The sequence below is a fragment of the Phyllobates terribilis genome, unplaced genomic scaffold, assembly GCF_046119375.1.
Source record: "Phyllobates terribilis strain yellow unplaced genomic scaffold, ASM4611937v1 Scaffold_7__3_contigs__length_470593459, whole genome shotgun sequence".
NCBI classification, from domain to species: Eukaryota; Metazoa; Chordata; class Amphibia; order Anura; family Dendrobatidae; genus Phyllobates; species Phyllobates terribilis.
Genome location: NW_027362767.1, coordinates 440,069,170 through 440,086,000, shown reverse-complemented (window position 1 = coordinate 440,086,000; position 16,831 = coordinate 440,069,170). Strand labels below are relative to the sequence as shown.

General features: G+C 40.1%; 1 long non-coding RNA gene across 1 annotated transcript in view; it reads left to right on the top strand.

Moving 5' to 3' along the window:
* The first annotated feature begins 593 nt into the window (after positions 1 to 593).
* Positions 594 to 16,831, top strand: part of LOC141153344 (uncharacterized) — a 51,157-nt gene continuing 34,919 nt past the window's right edge. Inside the window, exons 1-2 of the long non-coding RNA XR_012247288.1 lie at positions 594 to 689; positions 3,216 to 3,287. This is a non-coding gene — a long non-coding RNA (uncharacterized lncRNA). The remainder of the gene's footprint in view (positions 690 to 3,215; positions 3,288 to 16,831) is intronic.

Sequence of the window (16,831 nt, the reverse complement as noted above, 5' to 3'; positions counted from 1 at the left end):
TATGTGCATCTATCCCTGTATCTATGTGCATCTATCCCTGTATCTGATTGTATCTATGTGCATCTATCCCTGTATCTGATTGTATCTATGTGCATCTATCCCTGTATCTGATTGTATCTATGTGCATCTATCCCTGTATCTGATTGTATCTTTGTGTAGCTATCCCTGTATCTGATTGTATCTATGTGCATCTATCCCTGTATCTGATTGTATCTTTGTGTAGCTATCCCTGTATCTGATTGTATCTATGTGCATTTATCCCTGTATCTGATTGTATCTATGTGCATCTATCCCTGTATCTGATTGTATCCATAGGCGGATTATAATGAGGGCAATCCGGGCGACCGCCCGGGGCCCCGAGCCGGCAGGGGGCCCGCGGCTCCAGGCGGGGTGTCTAATGCCGGATTGCCCTCATTATATGTGCGGGCCGCCGCGGCACATAGCGGTAGCAGTGGCGGGAGGGGGGGCCCGGACCGCTCCCCCAGCTGCGGCCGCCACTACTTCTTCATCGGCCGGGCCAGCACTGCAGCAGTTAACTTCCCTGTGCTGGCCCGGTCGCGTCACTGCTAGGAGACACGGCCCTGTGCGTGGCTGAGTCTCCTAGCTGTGACGTCACGCTGTGCGCCCCGGCCTGCAGTGCTGCACCGGAAAAGAGACAGAGCAGGCAGGAGGAATGGAGCCGGGGGATGGTGAGTGTGTGTGTGTGTGGGCGGGCAGATGTGTGTGTGGGCAGGTGTGTGTGTGTTTGTGGGCAGGTGTCTGTGTGGGCAGGTGTGTGTGTGTGTATATGTGTGTGTGTGTGGGCAGGTGTGTGTGTGGGCAGGTGTGTGTGTGTTTGTGGACAGGTGTCTGGGCAGGTGTGTGTGTGTGTGTATATGTGTGTGGGGGGGGGCAGGTGTGTGTGTGTGGGCAGGTGTGTGTGTGGGCAGGTGTGTGTGTATATGTGTGTGGGGGGGCAGGTGTGTGTGTGTGTGTGTGTGGGCAGGTGTGTGTGTGGGCAGGTGTGTGTGGGCAGGTGTGTGTGTGTGTGTGTGTGGGCAGGTGTGTGGGCAGGTGTGTGTGTGTGGGCAGGTGTGTGTGTGTGTGGGCAGGTGTGTGTGTGTGTGGGCAGGTGTGTATGTGTGTGTGTGTGTGTGTGTGGGCAGGTGTGTGTGTGGGCAGGTGTGTGTGGGCAGGTGTGTGTGTGTGTGGGCAGGTGTGTATGTGTGTGTGTGTGTGTGTGTGTGGGCAGGTGTGTGTGTGTGCGTGTGTGGGCAGGTGTGTGTGTGGGCAGGTGTGTGTGGGCAGGTGTGTGTGTGTGGGCAGGTGTGTGTGTGGGCAGGTGTGTGTGTGTGTGCGGACAGGTGTGTGTGTGTGTGGGCAGGTGTGTGTGTGTGGGCAGGTGTGTGTGTGTGTGTGTGTGGGCAGGTGTGTGTGTATATGTGTGTGTGTGGGCAGGTGTGTGTGTATATGTGTGTGTGTGTGGGCAGGTGTGTGTGTATATGTGTGTGTGTGTGGGGGCAGGTGTGTGTGTGTGTGGGCAGGTGTGTGTGTATATGTGTGTGTGTGTGTGGGCAGGTGTGTGTGGGCAGGTGTGTGTGTGTGTGTCTGTGTGGGCAGGTGTGTGTATGTGTGTGTGTGTGTGTGTGTGTGTGTGTGTGTGTGTGTGGGCAGGTTAGAAAGTCTTGCCCTGTTGAACACTACACCTGACTTGAGGCCACCACCTCTTGGTTGTCCAATGTTCTTGCTTCTCTAGGGCTCTTCTCAGATATTCATTATACCGGCTCCCCAGAATACCAAAGCTAGGGTGGGTAACCGCGAGCCCTGGTGGTGGTCATAACTGTGGCCACCCAGGGGCAATACTCCATAACAACAATCCCCTGAGGTGGTGTAGGATGTAAGGACCTATTCACACTACATTCAGCGCTGCATTCAGGTCTTTACACAAGGCTTACAACTGAATCCCTGAAATTCAGGATTGTGCTGTCTGAAATGAGACATCTGAAAGCAGAGCAAATGGAGCCTGAATATTCAGACTTTAGCCTCGGTTTGCCTTTGTTCAAATCAATGGCTATGTCAAGGCCCATCTGAATGCCATTTTTCAGGGATTTAGATAGAAGCCTGGAAAGAGGAGATGAATACATTGCAAAATTCAGTGTGAATAGGCCCTTATATCTGGAGTCTTGATATTGATGCCACATGCATTTTACTTGTTTTTAACTTAAAAAAAAAATACACACACAAATTATACACACACACACACACACTATACATACACACACACTATACATACATATACACACACTATACATACACACACACACACATTATACATACACACACACTATACATACACACACACACACATTATACACACACACACACTATACATACACACACACAGGTGTGTGTGTGGGCAGGTGTGTGTGTGTGTGATGTCTGTCTGTCTGTTTGTGTGTGTGTGTGGGCAGATGTCATTGTGTGATGTCTGTTTGTATGTATTTTTGTGTTTCAAATGTGTTTATGCGTGTCTGTATATGTTTGTGTGTGTGTATGACTGCATGCGGCCTCCTGCTGAGTATAGTTGGCGCAGTGCGGCCTCCTGATGTCTCTGGGGGGGGGCACCGTGCGGCCTCCCGCTGTGTATAGATGGCTACGTGCGGCCCCCCGCTGTGTATAGATGGCTAAGTACGGCCCCCCGCTGTGCATAGACGACGCCGTGCGGCCCCCCGCTGTGTATAGATGGCTACGTGCGCCCCCCGCTGTGTATAGATGGCTACGTGTGGCCCCCCGCTGAGTATAGATGTCGCCGTGTGGCCTCCTGCTGTGTAAAGATGGCTACGTGCGGTCTCCCGCTGAGTATAGATGGCGCTGTGCGGCCTCCTGCTGTCTCTGGGGGGAGCGCCGTGCGGCATCTATTCTCAGCAGGAGGCCGCACGTAGCCATCTATACACGTAAACTCAGCAGGAGGCCGCACGTAGCCATCTATACGGTGCCATCTATACACAGTGGGAGGCCGCACGGCGCCATCTATACGCAGCGGGAGGCCGCACGGCGCCATCTATACACAGCGGGAGGCCGCACGGCGCCATCTATACACAGCGGGAGGCCGCACAGCGCCATCTATACACCGCGGGAGTCTCAGTGCTTTGCAAGAGCAGTCAATAAATTCTGCTTGACTAATTCTGAGCACCATAAAGTCTGGTTCGCTTCTAACCTGCTGTCTTCATTTTCAGCTTGCTGAATTCTAACTCATTTACTGTCATTCGAGACGATGCCTTTGCTGGTCTCTTTCACCTTGAATACCTGTAAGTGCTCCACTTAATGTCATATTTTTGATTCTGTTCTTCTTCATCTTTTGGCATGTGCAATTGTATGAGCAAGTATTCATATGAATTTATGACCTACTTAAACCTTTGAGGACCTTAAATTTTATTCAATCAAATTTTTTTCCAGTTTAAAACTATGGGACATATGTGTGCCTTGGTCCTCAAAGGATTTTTAAAGGGGCTGCAAACATAAATACGAAAAAAATAATTCAATTAGTGCTTTTTGTGTTCATTTAATTTTTATTTGAAGTCCATTTTTTTATATACCTTGAAATTAAGCCCTACTCCATGGAATGAAGCCCTACCTACATGACATCTCAGAGCTACATGGATCCCGCTTGTGAGGTGCCTGTCCGTCACTACTATTCAGTTTTAGGGTCCACTCACTAAGCCATATATTCTCTCATGCAAGAGAATAGGGCCAATTATGCTAATGACACTTGGCTCAAACTCTGTCAGAGCTTCAACTGAGTGTGATCCGATTCTCTCGCAGCACAGATATGGAGAAGATGGAGAACTTAATTTCTCCATCTTCTCCATAGTCTCTGTGAGTGTTCATCGGACTGCACTTGGATGACATCCGAGTGCAGTCCAATGTTTTACGTGCACCCGTAGACTTGTATGGGTGCACATGGTCCGAATATCGAATGAGATTATTTTCTCATGCCAATAATCGCAGATCTGCACTGTCCCATAGTATAACATAGGGCCGAGTCCTATCCGATAAAACATCACATAGCATTCGGCCGTGTTATACGACAGTGTGAGCGAGCCCTTAGAGTCAAGGAATATTTACATGCAGATGATGATATTACTCTCCCAGTGTATATTTTTTTAGGCGAGTTCATAGTAAATGCTTTGCCTTTTTGACATGTGATCAACTAAAGAACAAGAAAGATTTAGGACCTCCCCTATACAGAAACGGAAAATAGTTTGGAGGACTTGCATGTCCTTTTTTATTTATTATGAGAAAATCATAAAAGATCCCGTTTTTTAACCATGCTGTGACTTTCTGCTGAGGGAGAGGGAGAGAGCTGCCCTATTCAGAGTCTGTAATAAGACCTGCTGACAAAAGTGTTGAAGATACAGTCTAATGTGAATTAACAATGAAAAAAAGTTAATTTCACAAATGGCTTGTATTTTTTTTAATACCAACTTTTTTGTGTTTACAGCTCCTTTAAAGGGAATCTGTCATCAGGTTTTTGCCACCTAATCTGAGAGCAGCATAATGTAGGGTTAGAGGCACTGATTCCAGTAATGTGTCACTTACTGGGCTGCTTAGTGTTGTTTTGATAAAATCATTGATTTGTCAGAAGGTAATTATCACTAGATGACTAGTAAGTTCTGTAGGACCCCACTCCCATCACTGATCAGTAGATTTCTGTGTACACTGAGCATGGGCAGAAAGCTGCCAATCAGTGGTGTGGGCGGGGCTATACAGAGCGCAGCATTCAGAGAGCTGCTAGATCTGCAGCAGATAAAACGGTGATTTTCTCAAAATGACAACAAGCAGCTGAAAAAGTGACACATCGCTGGAATCAGGGTATCTGCCCCAATATTGTGCTGCTGTCAGATGGGGCAGCACAATTAATATTGTGCCAAATAAATTTCCTGTGAACTATCACATGATCTATCACAGGGGATCATGTGACATGTCACGTGACAAATCAGGTGGGGGGGGGCCCGCGCCTTCTAAACTGCCCGGGGCCCTTGCTACTCTTAATCCACCCCTGATTGTATCTATGTGCATCTATCCCTGCATCTGATTGTATCTATGTGCATCTATCCCTGTATCTGATTGTATCTTTGAGTATCTATCCCTGTATCTGATTGTATCTGTGTATATATCCCTGTATCTGATTGTATCTATGTGTATCTATCCCTGTATCTGATTGTATCTATGTGTATCTATCCCTGTATCTGATTGTATCTATGTGCATTTATCCGTGTATCTGATTGTATCTATGTGCATCTATCCCTGTATCTGATTGTATCTATGTGCATCTATCCCTGTATCTGATTGTATCTTTGTGTAGCTATCCCTGTATCTGATTGTATCTATGTGCATCTATCCCTGTATCTGATTGTATCTATGTGTATCTATCCCTGTATCTGATTGTATCTATGTGCATTTATCCGTGTATCTGATTGTATCTATGTGCATCTATCCCTGTATCTGATTGTATCTATGTGCATCTATCCCTGTATCTGATTGTATCTTTGTGTAGCTATCCCTGTATCTGATTGTATCTATGTGCATCTATCCCTGTATCTGATTGTATCTATGTGCATCTATCCCTGTATCTGATTGTATCTATGTGCATCTATCTCTGTATCTGATTGTATCTATGTGCATCTATCCCTGTATCTGATTGTATCTTTGTGTAGCTATCCCTGTATCTGATTGTATCTTTGTGTAGCTATCCCTGTATCTGATTGTATCTTTGTGTAGCTATCCCTGTATCTGATTGTATCTATGTGCATCTATCCCTGTATCTGATTGTATCTATGTGTATCTATCCCTGTATCTGATTGTATCTATGTGCATCTATCCCTGTATCTGATTGTATCTATGTGCATCTATCCCTGTATCTGATTGTATCTTTGTGTAGCTATCCCTGTATCTGATTGTATCTATGTGCATCTATCCCTGCATCTGATTGTATCTATGTGCATCTATCCCTGTATCTGATTGTATCTATCCCTGTATCTGTTTGTATCTATGTGTATCTATCCCTGTATCTGATTGTATCTATGTGCATTTATCCCTGTATCTGATTGTATCTATGTGCATCTATCCCTGTATCTGATTGTATCTATCCCTGTATCTGTTTGTATCTATGTGTATCTATCCCTGTATCTGATTGTATCTATGTGCATTTATCCCTGTATCTGATTGTATCTATGTGCATCTATCCCTGTATCTGATTGTATCTATGTGCATTTATCCCTGTATCTGATTGTATCTATGTGCATTTATCCCTGTATCTGATGGTATCTATGTGCATCTATCCCTGTATCTGATTGTATCTATGTGCATCTATCCCTGTATCTGATTGTATCTATGTGCATTTATCCCTGTATCTGATTGTATCTATGTGCATTTATCCCTGTATCTGATGGTATCTATGTGCATCTATCCCTGTATCTGATTGTATCTATGTGCATTTATCCCTGTATCTGATTGTATCTATGTGCATTTATCCCTGTATCTGATGGTATCTATGTGCATCTATCCCTGTATCTGATTGTATCTATGTACATCTATCCCTGTATCTGATTGTATCTATGTGCATTTATCCCTGTATCTGATTGTATCTATGTGCATTTATCCCTGTATCTGATTGTATCTATGTGCATTTATCCCTGTATCTGATTGTATCTATGTGTATCTATCCCTGTATCTGATTGTATCTATGTGCATCTATCCCTGCATCTGATTGTATCTATGTGCATCTATCCCTGCATCTGATTGTATCTATGTGCATCTATCCCTGTATCTGATTGTATCTATCCCTGTATCTGTTTGTATCTATGTGTATCTATCCCTGTATCTGATGGTATCTATGTGCATTTATCCCTGTATCTGATTGTATCTATGTGCATCTATCCCTGTATCTGATTGTATCTATGTGCATCTATCCCTGTATCTGATTGTATCTATGTGCATCTATCCCTGTATCTGATGGTATCTATGTGCATTTATCCCTGTATCTGATTGTATCTATGTGCATCTATCCTTGTATCTGATTGTATCTATGTGCATCTATCCCTGTATCTGATTGTATCTTTGTGTATCTATCCCTGTAAACTGATTGTATCTTTGTGTAGCTATCCCTGTATCTGATTGTATCTATGTGCATCTATCCCTGTATCTGATTGTATCTATGTGTATCTATCCCTGTATCTGATTGTATCTATGTGTATCTATCTCTGTATCTGATTGTATCTATGTGCATCTATCCCTGTATCTGATTGTATCTATCCCTGTATCTGATTGTATCTATGTGCATCTATCCCTGTATCTGATTGTATCTATGTGTATCTATCCCTGTATCTGATTGTATCTATGTGCATCTATCCCTGTATCTGATTGTATCTATGTGCATCTATCTCTGTATCTGATTGTATCTATGTGCATCTATCCCTGTATCTGATTGTATCTTTGTGTAGCTATCCCTGTATCTGATTGTATCTTTGTGTAGCTATCCCTGTATCTGATTGTATCTATGTGCATCTATCCCTGTATCTGATTGTATCTATGTGCATCTATCCCTGTATCTGATTGTATCTATGTGCATCTATCCCTGTATCTGATTGTATCTTTGTGTAGCTATCCCTGTATCTGATTGTATCTATGTGCATCTATCCCTGCATCTGATTGTATCTATGTGCATCTATCCCTGTATCTGATTGTATCTATCCCTGTATCTGTTTGTATCTATGTGTATCTATCCCTGTATCTGATTGTATCTATGTGCATTTATCCCTGTATCTGATTGTATCTATGTGCATCTATCCCTGTATCTGATTGTATCTATCCCTGTATCTGTTTGTATCTATGTGTATCTATCCCTGTATCTGATTGTATCTATGTGCATTTATCCCTGTATCTGATTGTATCTATGTGCATCTATCCCTGTATCTGATTGTATCTATGTGCATTTATCCCTGTATCTGATTGTATCTATGTGCATTTATCCCTGTATCTGATGGTATCTATGTGCATCTATCCCTGTATCTGATTGTATCTATGTACATCTATCCCTGTATCTGATTGTATCTATGTGCATTTATCCCTGTATCTGATTGTATCTATGTGCATTTATCCCTGTATCTGATTGTATCTATGTGCATTTATCCCTGTATCTGATTGTATCTATGTGTATCTATCCCTGTATCTGATTGTATCTATGTGCATCTATCCCTGCATCTGATTGTATCTATGTGCATCTATCTCTGTATCTGATTGTATCTATGTGCATCTATCCCTGTATCTGATTGTATCTTTGTGTAGCTATCCCTGTATCTGATTGTATCTATGTGCATCTATCCCTGCATCTGATTGTATCTATGTGCATCTATCCCTGTATCTGATTGTATCTATCCCTGTATCTGTTTGTATCTATGTGTATCTATCCCTGTATCTGATGGTATCTATGTGCATTTATCCCTGTATCTGATTGTATCTATGTGCATCTATCCCTGTATCTGATTGTATCTATGTGCATCTATCCCTGTATCTGATTGTATCTATGTGCATCTATCCCTGTATCTGATTGTATCTATGTGCATCTATCCCTGTATCTGATGGTATCTATGTGCATTTATCCCTGTATCTGATTGTATCTATGTGCATCTATCCTTGTATCTGATTGTATCTATGTGCATCTATCCCTGTATCTGATAGTATCTTTGTGTATCTATCCCTGTAAACTGATTGTATCTTTGTGTAGCTATCCCTGTATCTGATTGTATCTATGTGCATCTATCCCTGTATCTGATTGTATCTATGTGTATCTATCCCTGTATCTGATTGTATCTATGTGTATCTATCTCTGTATCTGATTGTATCTATGTGCATCTATCCCTGTATCTGATTGTATCTATCCCTGTATCTGATTGTATCTATGTGCATCTATCCCTGTATCTGATTGTATCTATGTGTATCTATCCCTGTATCTGATTGTATCTATGTGCATCTATCCCTGTATCTGATTGTATCTATGTGCATCTATCCCTGTATCTGATTGTATCTATGTGCATATATCCCTGCATCTGATTGTATCTATGTGCATCTATCTCTGTATCTGATTGTATCTATGTGCATCTATCCCTGTATCTGATTGTATCTTTGTGTAGCTATCCCTGTATCTGATTGTATCTTTGTGTAGCTATCCCTGTATCTGATTGTATCTATGTGCATCTATCCCTGTATCTGATTGTATCTATGTGCATCTATCCCTGTATCTGATTGTATCTATGTGCATCTATCCCTGTATCTGATTGTATCTATGTGCATCTATCCCTGTATCTGATTGTATCTTTGTGTAGCTATCCCTGTATCTGATTGTATCTATGTGCATCTATCCCTGCATCTGATTGTATCTATGTGCATCTATCCCTGTATCTGATTGTATCTATCCCTGTATCTGTTTGTATCTATGTGTATCTATCCCTGTATCTGATTGTATCTATGTGCATTTATCCCTGTATCTGATTGTATCTATGTGCATCTATCCCTGTATCTGATTGTATCTATCCCTGTATCTGTTTGTATCTATGTGTATCTATCCCTGTATCTGATTGTATCTATGTGCATTTATCCCTGTATCTGATTGTATCTATGTGCATCTATCCCTGTATCTGATTGTATCTATGTGCATTTATCCCTGTATCTGATTGTATCTATGTGCATTTATCCCTGTATCTGATGGTATCTATGTGCATCTATCCCTGTATCTGATTGTATCTATGTGCATCTATCCCTGTATCTGATTGTATCTATGTGCATTTATCCCTGTATCTGATTGTATCTATGTGCATTTATCCCTGTATCTGATGGTATCTATGTGCATCTATCCCTGTATCTGATTGTATCTATGTGCATTTATCCCTGTATCTGATTGTATCTATGTGCATCTATCTCTGTATCTGATTGTATCTATGTGCATCTATCCCTGTATCTGATTGTATCTTTGTGTAGCTATCCCTGTATCTGATTGTATCTATGTGCATCTATCCCTGCATCTGATTGTATCTATGTGCATCTATCCCTGTATCTGATGGTATCTATGTGCATCTATCCCTGCATCTGATTGTATCTATGTGCATCTATCTCTGTATCTGATTGTATCTATGTGCATCTATCCCTGTATCTGATTGTATCTTTGTGTAGCTATCCCTGTATCTGATTGTATCTATGTGCATCTATCCCTGCATCTGATTGTATCTATGTGCATCTATCCCTGTATCTGATTGTATCTATCCCTGTATCTGTTTGTATCTATGTGTATCTATCCCTGTATCTGATGGTATCTATGTGCATTTATCCCTGTATCTGATTGTATCTATGTGCATCTATCCCTGTATCTGATTGTATCTATGTGCATCTATCCCTGTATCTGATTGTATCTATGTGCATCTATCCCTGTATCTGATTGTATCTATGTGCATCTATCCCTGTATCTGATTGTATCTATGTGCATCTATCCCTGTATCTGATGGTATCTATGTGCATTTATCCCTGTATCTGATTGTATCTATGTGCATCTATCCCTGTATCTGATTGTATCTTTGTGTATCTATCCCTGTAAACTGATTGTATCTTTGTGTAGCTATCCCTGTATCTGATTGTATCTATGTGCATCTATCCCTGTATCTGATTGTATCTATGTGTATCTATCCCTGTATCTGATTGTATCTATGTGTATCTATCTCTGTATCTGATTGTATCTATGTGCATCTATCCCTGTATCTGATTGTATCTATCCCTGTATCTGATTGTATCTATGTGCATCTATCCCTGTATCTGATTGTATCTATGTGTATCTATCCCTGTATCTGATTGTATCTATGTGTATCTATCCCTGTATCTGATTGTATCTATGTGCATCTATCCCTGTATCTGATTGTATCTGTGTATCTATCCCTGTATCTGATTGTATCTATGTGCATCTATCCCTGTATCTGATTGTATCTATGTATATCTCTCCCAGTATCTGATTGTATCTATGTGCATCTATCCCTGTATCTGATTGTATCTATGTGCATCTATCCCTGTATCTGATTGTATCTATGTGCATCTATCCCTGTATCTGATTGTATCTATGTGCATCTATCTCTGTATCTGATTGTATCTATGTGCATCTATCCCTGTATCTGATTGTATCTATGTATATCTATCCCAGTGTCTGATTGTATCTATGTGTATCTATTCCTGTATCTGATTGTATCTATGTGTATCTATCCCTGTATCTGATTGTATCTATGTGTATCTATTTCTGTATCTGATTGTATCTATGTGCATCTATCCCTGCATCTGATTGTATCTATGTGCATCTATCTCTGTATCTGATTGTATCTATGTGCATCTATCCCTGTATCTGATTGTATCTATGTGCATCTATCCCTGTATCTGATTGTATCTATGTATATCTATCCCAGTATCTGATTGTATCTATGTGCATCTATCCCTGTATCTGATTGTATCTATGTGCATCTATCCCAGTATCTGATTGTATCTATGTGCATCTATCCCTGTATCTGATTGTATCTATGTGCATCTATCTCTGTATCTGATTGTATCTATGTGCATCTATCCCTGTATCTGTTTGTATCTATGTATATCTATCCCTGTATCTGATTATATCTATGCATATCTCTCCCAGTATCTGATTGTATCTATGTGCATCTATCCCTGTATCTGATTGTATCTATGTGCATCTATCCCTGTATCTGATTATATCTATGTGCATCTATCCCTGTATCTTATTGTATCTATGTGCATCTATCCCTGTATCTGATTGTATCTATGTGCATCTATCCCTGTATCTAATTGTATCTATGTGCATCTATCCCTGTATCTGATGGTATCTATGTGTATCTATCCCTGTATCTGATGGTATCTATGTGTATCTATCCCTGTATCTGATGGTATCTATGTGTATCTATCCCTGTATCTGATTGTATCTATGTGCATCTATCCCTGTATCTGATTGTATCTATGTGCATCTATCCCTGTATCTGATTGTATCTGTGTATCTATCCCTGTATCTGATTGTATCTATGTGCATCTATCCCTGCATCTGATTGTATCTATGTGTATCTCTCCCAGTATCTGATTGTATCTATGTGCATCTATCCCTGTATCTGATTGTATCTATGTGTATCTATCTCTGTATCTGATTGTATCTGATTGCATCTATCCCTGTATCTGATTGTATCTATGTGCATCTATCCCTGTATCTGATTGTATCTATGTGCATCTATCCCTGTATCTGATTGTATCTATGTGCATCTATCCCTGTATCTGATTGTATCTATGTGCATCTATCTCTGTATCTGATTGTATCTATGTGCATCTATCCCTGTATCTGATTGTATCTATGTATATCTATCCCAGTGTCTGATTGTATCTATGTGTATCTATCCCTGTATCTGATTGTATCTATGTGTATCTATCCCTGTATCTGATTGTATCTATGTGTATCTATCCCTGTATCTGATTGTATCTATGTGTATCTATTTCTGTATCTGATTGTATCTATGTGTATCTATCCCTGCATCTGATTGTATCTATGTGCATCTATCTCTGTATCTGATTGTATCTATGTGCATCTATCCCTGTATCTGATTGTATCTATGTGCATCTATCCCTGTATCTGATTGTATCTATGCGCATCTATCCCTGTATCTGATTATATCTATGTATATCTCTCCCAGTATCTGATTGTATCTAAGTGCATCTATCCCTGTATCTGATTGTATCTATGCGCATCTATCCCTGTATCTGATTATATCTATGTGCATCTATCCCTGTATCTGATTGTATCTATGTGCATCTATCCCTGTATCTGATTGTATCTATGTGCATCTATCCCTGTATCTGATGGTATCTATGTGTATCTATCCCTGTATCTGATGGTATCTATGTGTATCTATCCCTGTATCTGATTGTATCTATGTATATCTCTCCCAGTATCTGATTGTATCTATGTGCATCTATCCCTGTATCTGATTGTATCTATGTGTATCTATCTCTGTATCTGATTGTATCTATGTGCATCTATCCCTGTATCTGATTGTATCTATCCCTGTATCTGTTTGTATCTATGTGTATCTATCCCTGTATCTGATTGTATCTATCTGCATTTATCCCTGTATCTGATTGTATCTATGTGCATCTATCCCTGTATCTGATTGTATCTATGTGCATTTATCCCTGTATCTGATTGTATCTATGTGCATTTATCCCTGTATCTGATGGTATCTATGTGCATCTATCCCTGTATCTGATTGTATCTATGTGCATCTATCCCTGTATCTGATTGTATCTATGTGCATTTATCCCTGTATCTGATGGTATCTATGTGCATCTATCCCTGTATCTGATTGTATCTATGTGCATTTATCCCTGTATCTGATGGTATCTATGTGCATCTATCCCTGCATCTGATTGTATCTATGTGCATCTATCTCTGTATCTGATTGTATCTATGTGCATCTATCCCTGTATCTGATTGTATCTTTGTGTAGCTATCCCTGTATCTGATTGTATCTATGTGCATCTATCCCTGCATCTGATTGTATCTATGTGCATCTATCCCTGTATCTGATTGTATCTTTGTGTAGCTATCCCTGTATCTGATGGTATCTATGTGCATCTATCCCTGCATCTGATTGTATCTATGTGCATCTATCCCTGTATCTGATGGTATCTATGTGCATTTATCCCTGTATCTGATTGTATCTATGTGCATCTATCCCTGTATCTGATTGTATCTATGTGCATCTATCCCCGTATCTGATTGTATCTATGTGCATCTATCCCTGTATCTGATTGTATCTATGTGCATCTATCCCTGTATCTGATTGTATCTATGTGCATCTATCCCTGTATCTGATGGTATCTATGTGTATCTATCCCTGTATCTGATGGTATCTATGTGTATCTATCCCTGTATCTGATTGTATCTATGTGTATCTATCCCTGTATCTGATTGTATCTATGTGTATCTATCCCTGTATCTGATTGTATCTATGTGTATCTATCCCTGTATCTGATTGTATCTATGTGCATCTATCCCTGTATCTGATTGTATCTATGTGCATCTATCCCTGTATCTGATTGTATCTATGTGCATCTATCCCTGTATCTGATTGTATCTATGTGCATCTATCCCTGTATCTGATTGTATCTATGTGTATCTATCCCTGTATCTGATTGTATCTATGTGTATCTATCCCTGTATCTGATTGTATCTATGTGCATCTATCCCTGTATCTGATTGTATCTATGTGCATCTATCCCTGTATCTGATTGTATCTATGTGCATCTATCCCTGTATCTGATTGTATCTATGTGCATCTATCCCTGTATCTGATTGTATCTATGTGCATCTATCTCTGTATCTGATTGTATCTATGTGCATCTATCCCTGTATCTGATTGTATCTATGTATATCTATCCCAGTGTCTGATTGTATCTGTGTGTATCTATCCCTGTATCTGATTGTATCTATGTGTATCTATCCCTGTATCTGATTGTATCTATGTGTATCTATCCCTGTATCTGATTGTATCTATGTGTATCTATTTCTGTATCTGATTGTATCTATGTGCATCTATCCCTGCATCTGATTGTATCTATGTGCATCTATCTCTGTATCTGATTGTATCTATGTGCATCTATCCCTGTATCTGAATGTATCTATGTATATCTATCCCAGTATCTGATTGTATCTATGTGCATCTATCCCTGTATCTGATTGTATCTATGCGCATCTATCCCTGTATCTGATTATATCTATGTAAATCTCTCCCAGTATCTGATTGTATCTATGTGTATCTATTTCTGTATCTGATTGTATCTATGTGCATCTATCCCTGCATCTGATTGTATCTATGTGCATCTATCTCTGTATCTGATTGTATCTATGTGCATCTATCCCTGTATCTGATTGTATCTATGTATATCTATCCCAGTATCTGATGGTATCTATGTGCATCTATCCCTGTATCTGATTGTATCTATGTGCATCTATCCCTGTATCTGATTGTATCTATGTGCATCTATCCCTGTATCTGATTGTATCTATGTGCATCTATCCCTGTATCTGATTGTATCTATGTGCATCTATCCCTGTATCTGATTGTATCTATGTGCATCTATCCCTGTATCTGATGGTATCTATGTGCATCTATCCCTGTATCTGATGGTATCTATGTGTATCTATCCCTGTATCTGATGGTATCTATGTGCATCTATCCCTGTATCTGATTGTATCTATGTGCATCTATCCCTGTATCTGATTGTATCTATGTGCATCTATCCCTGTATCTGATTGTATCTATGTGCATCTATCCCTGTATCTGATTGTATCTATGTGCATCTATCCCTGTATCTGATGGTATCTATGTGCATCTATCCCTGTATCTGATGGTATCTATGTGTATCTATCCCTGTATCTGATGGTATCTATGTGTATCTATCCCTGTATCTGATTGTATCTATGTGCATCTATCCCTGTATCTGATTGTATCTATGTGTATCTATCCCTGTATCTGATAGTATCTATGTGCATCTATCCCTGTATCTGATGGTATCTATGTGTATCTATCCCTGTATCTGATTGTATCTATGTGTATCTATCCCTGTATCTGATTGTATCTATGTGCATCTATCCCTGTATCTGATGGTATCTATGTGTATCTATCCCTGTATCTGATGGTATCTATGTGCATCTATCCCTGTATCTGATTGTATCTATGCGCATCTATCCCTGTATCTGATTGTATCTGTGTATCTATCCCTGTATCTGATTGTATCTGTGTATCTATCCCTGTATCTGATTGTATCTATGTGCATCTATCCCTGTATCTGATTGTATCTATGTGCATCTATCTCTGTATCTGATTGTATCTATGTATATCTATCCCAGTATCTGATTGTATCTATGTGCATCTATCCCTGTATCTGATTGTATCTATGTATATCTATCCCAGTATCTGATTGTATCTATGTGCATCTATCCCTGTATCTGATTGTATCTATGCGCATCTATCCCTGTATCTGATTATATCTATGTATATCTCTCCCAGTATCTGATTGTATCTATGTGCATCTATCCCTGTATCTGATTGTATCTATGCGCATCTATCCCTGTATCTGATTATATCTATGTATATCTCTCCCAGTATCTGATTATATCTATGTGCATCTATCCCTGTATCTGATTGTATCTATGTGCATCTATCCCTGTATCTGATTGTATCTATGTGCATCTATCCCTGTATCTGATTGTATCTATGTGCATCTATCCCTGTATCTGATGGTATCTATGTGCATCTATCCCTGTATCTGATGGTATCTATGTGTATCTATCCCTGTATCTTATGGTATCTATGTGTATCTATCCCTGTATCTGATGGTATCTATGTGTATCTATCCCTGTATCTGATTGTATCTATGTATATCTCTCCCAGTATCTGATTGTATCTATGTGTATCTATCCCTGTATCTGATGGTATCTATGTGTATCTATCCCTGTATCTGATGGTATCTATGTGCATCTATCCCTGTATCTGATTGTATCTATGTGCATCTATCCCTGTATCTGATTGTATCTATGTGCATCTATCCCTGTATCTGATGGTATCTATGTGCATCTATCCCTGTATCTGATGGTATCTATGTGTATCTATCCCTGTATCTTATGGTATCTATGTGTATCTATCCCTGTATCTGATGGTATCTATGTGTATCTATCCCTGTATCTGATTGTATCTATGTATATCTCTCC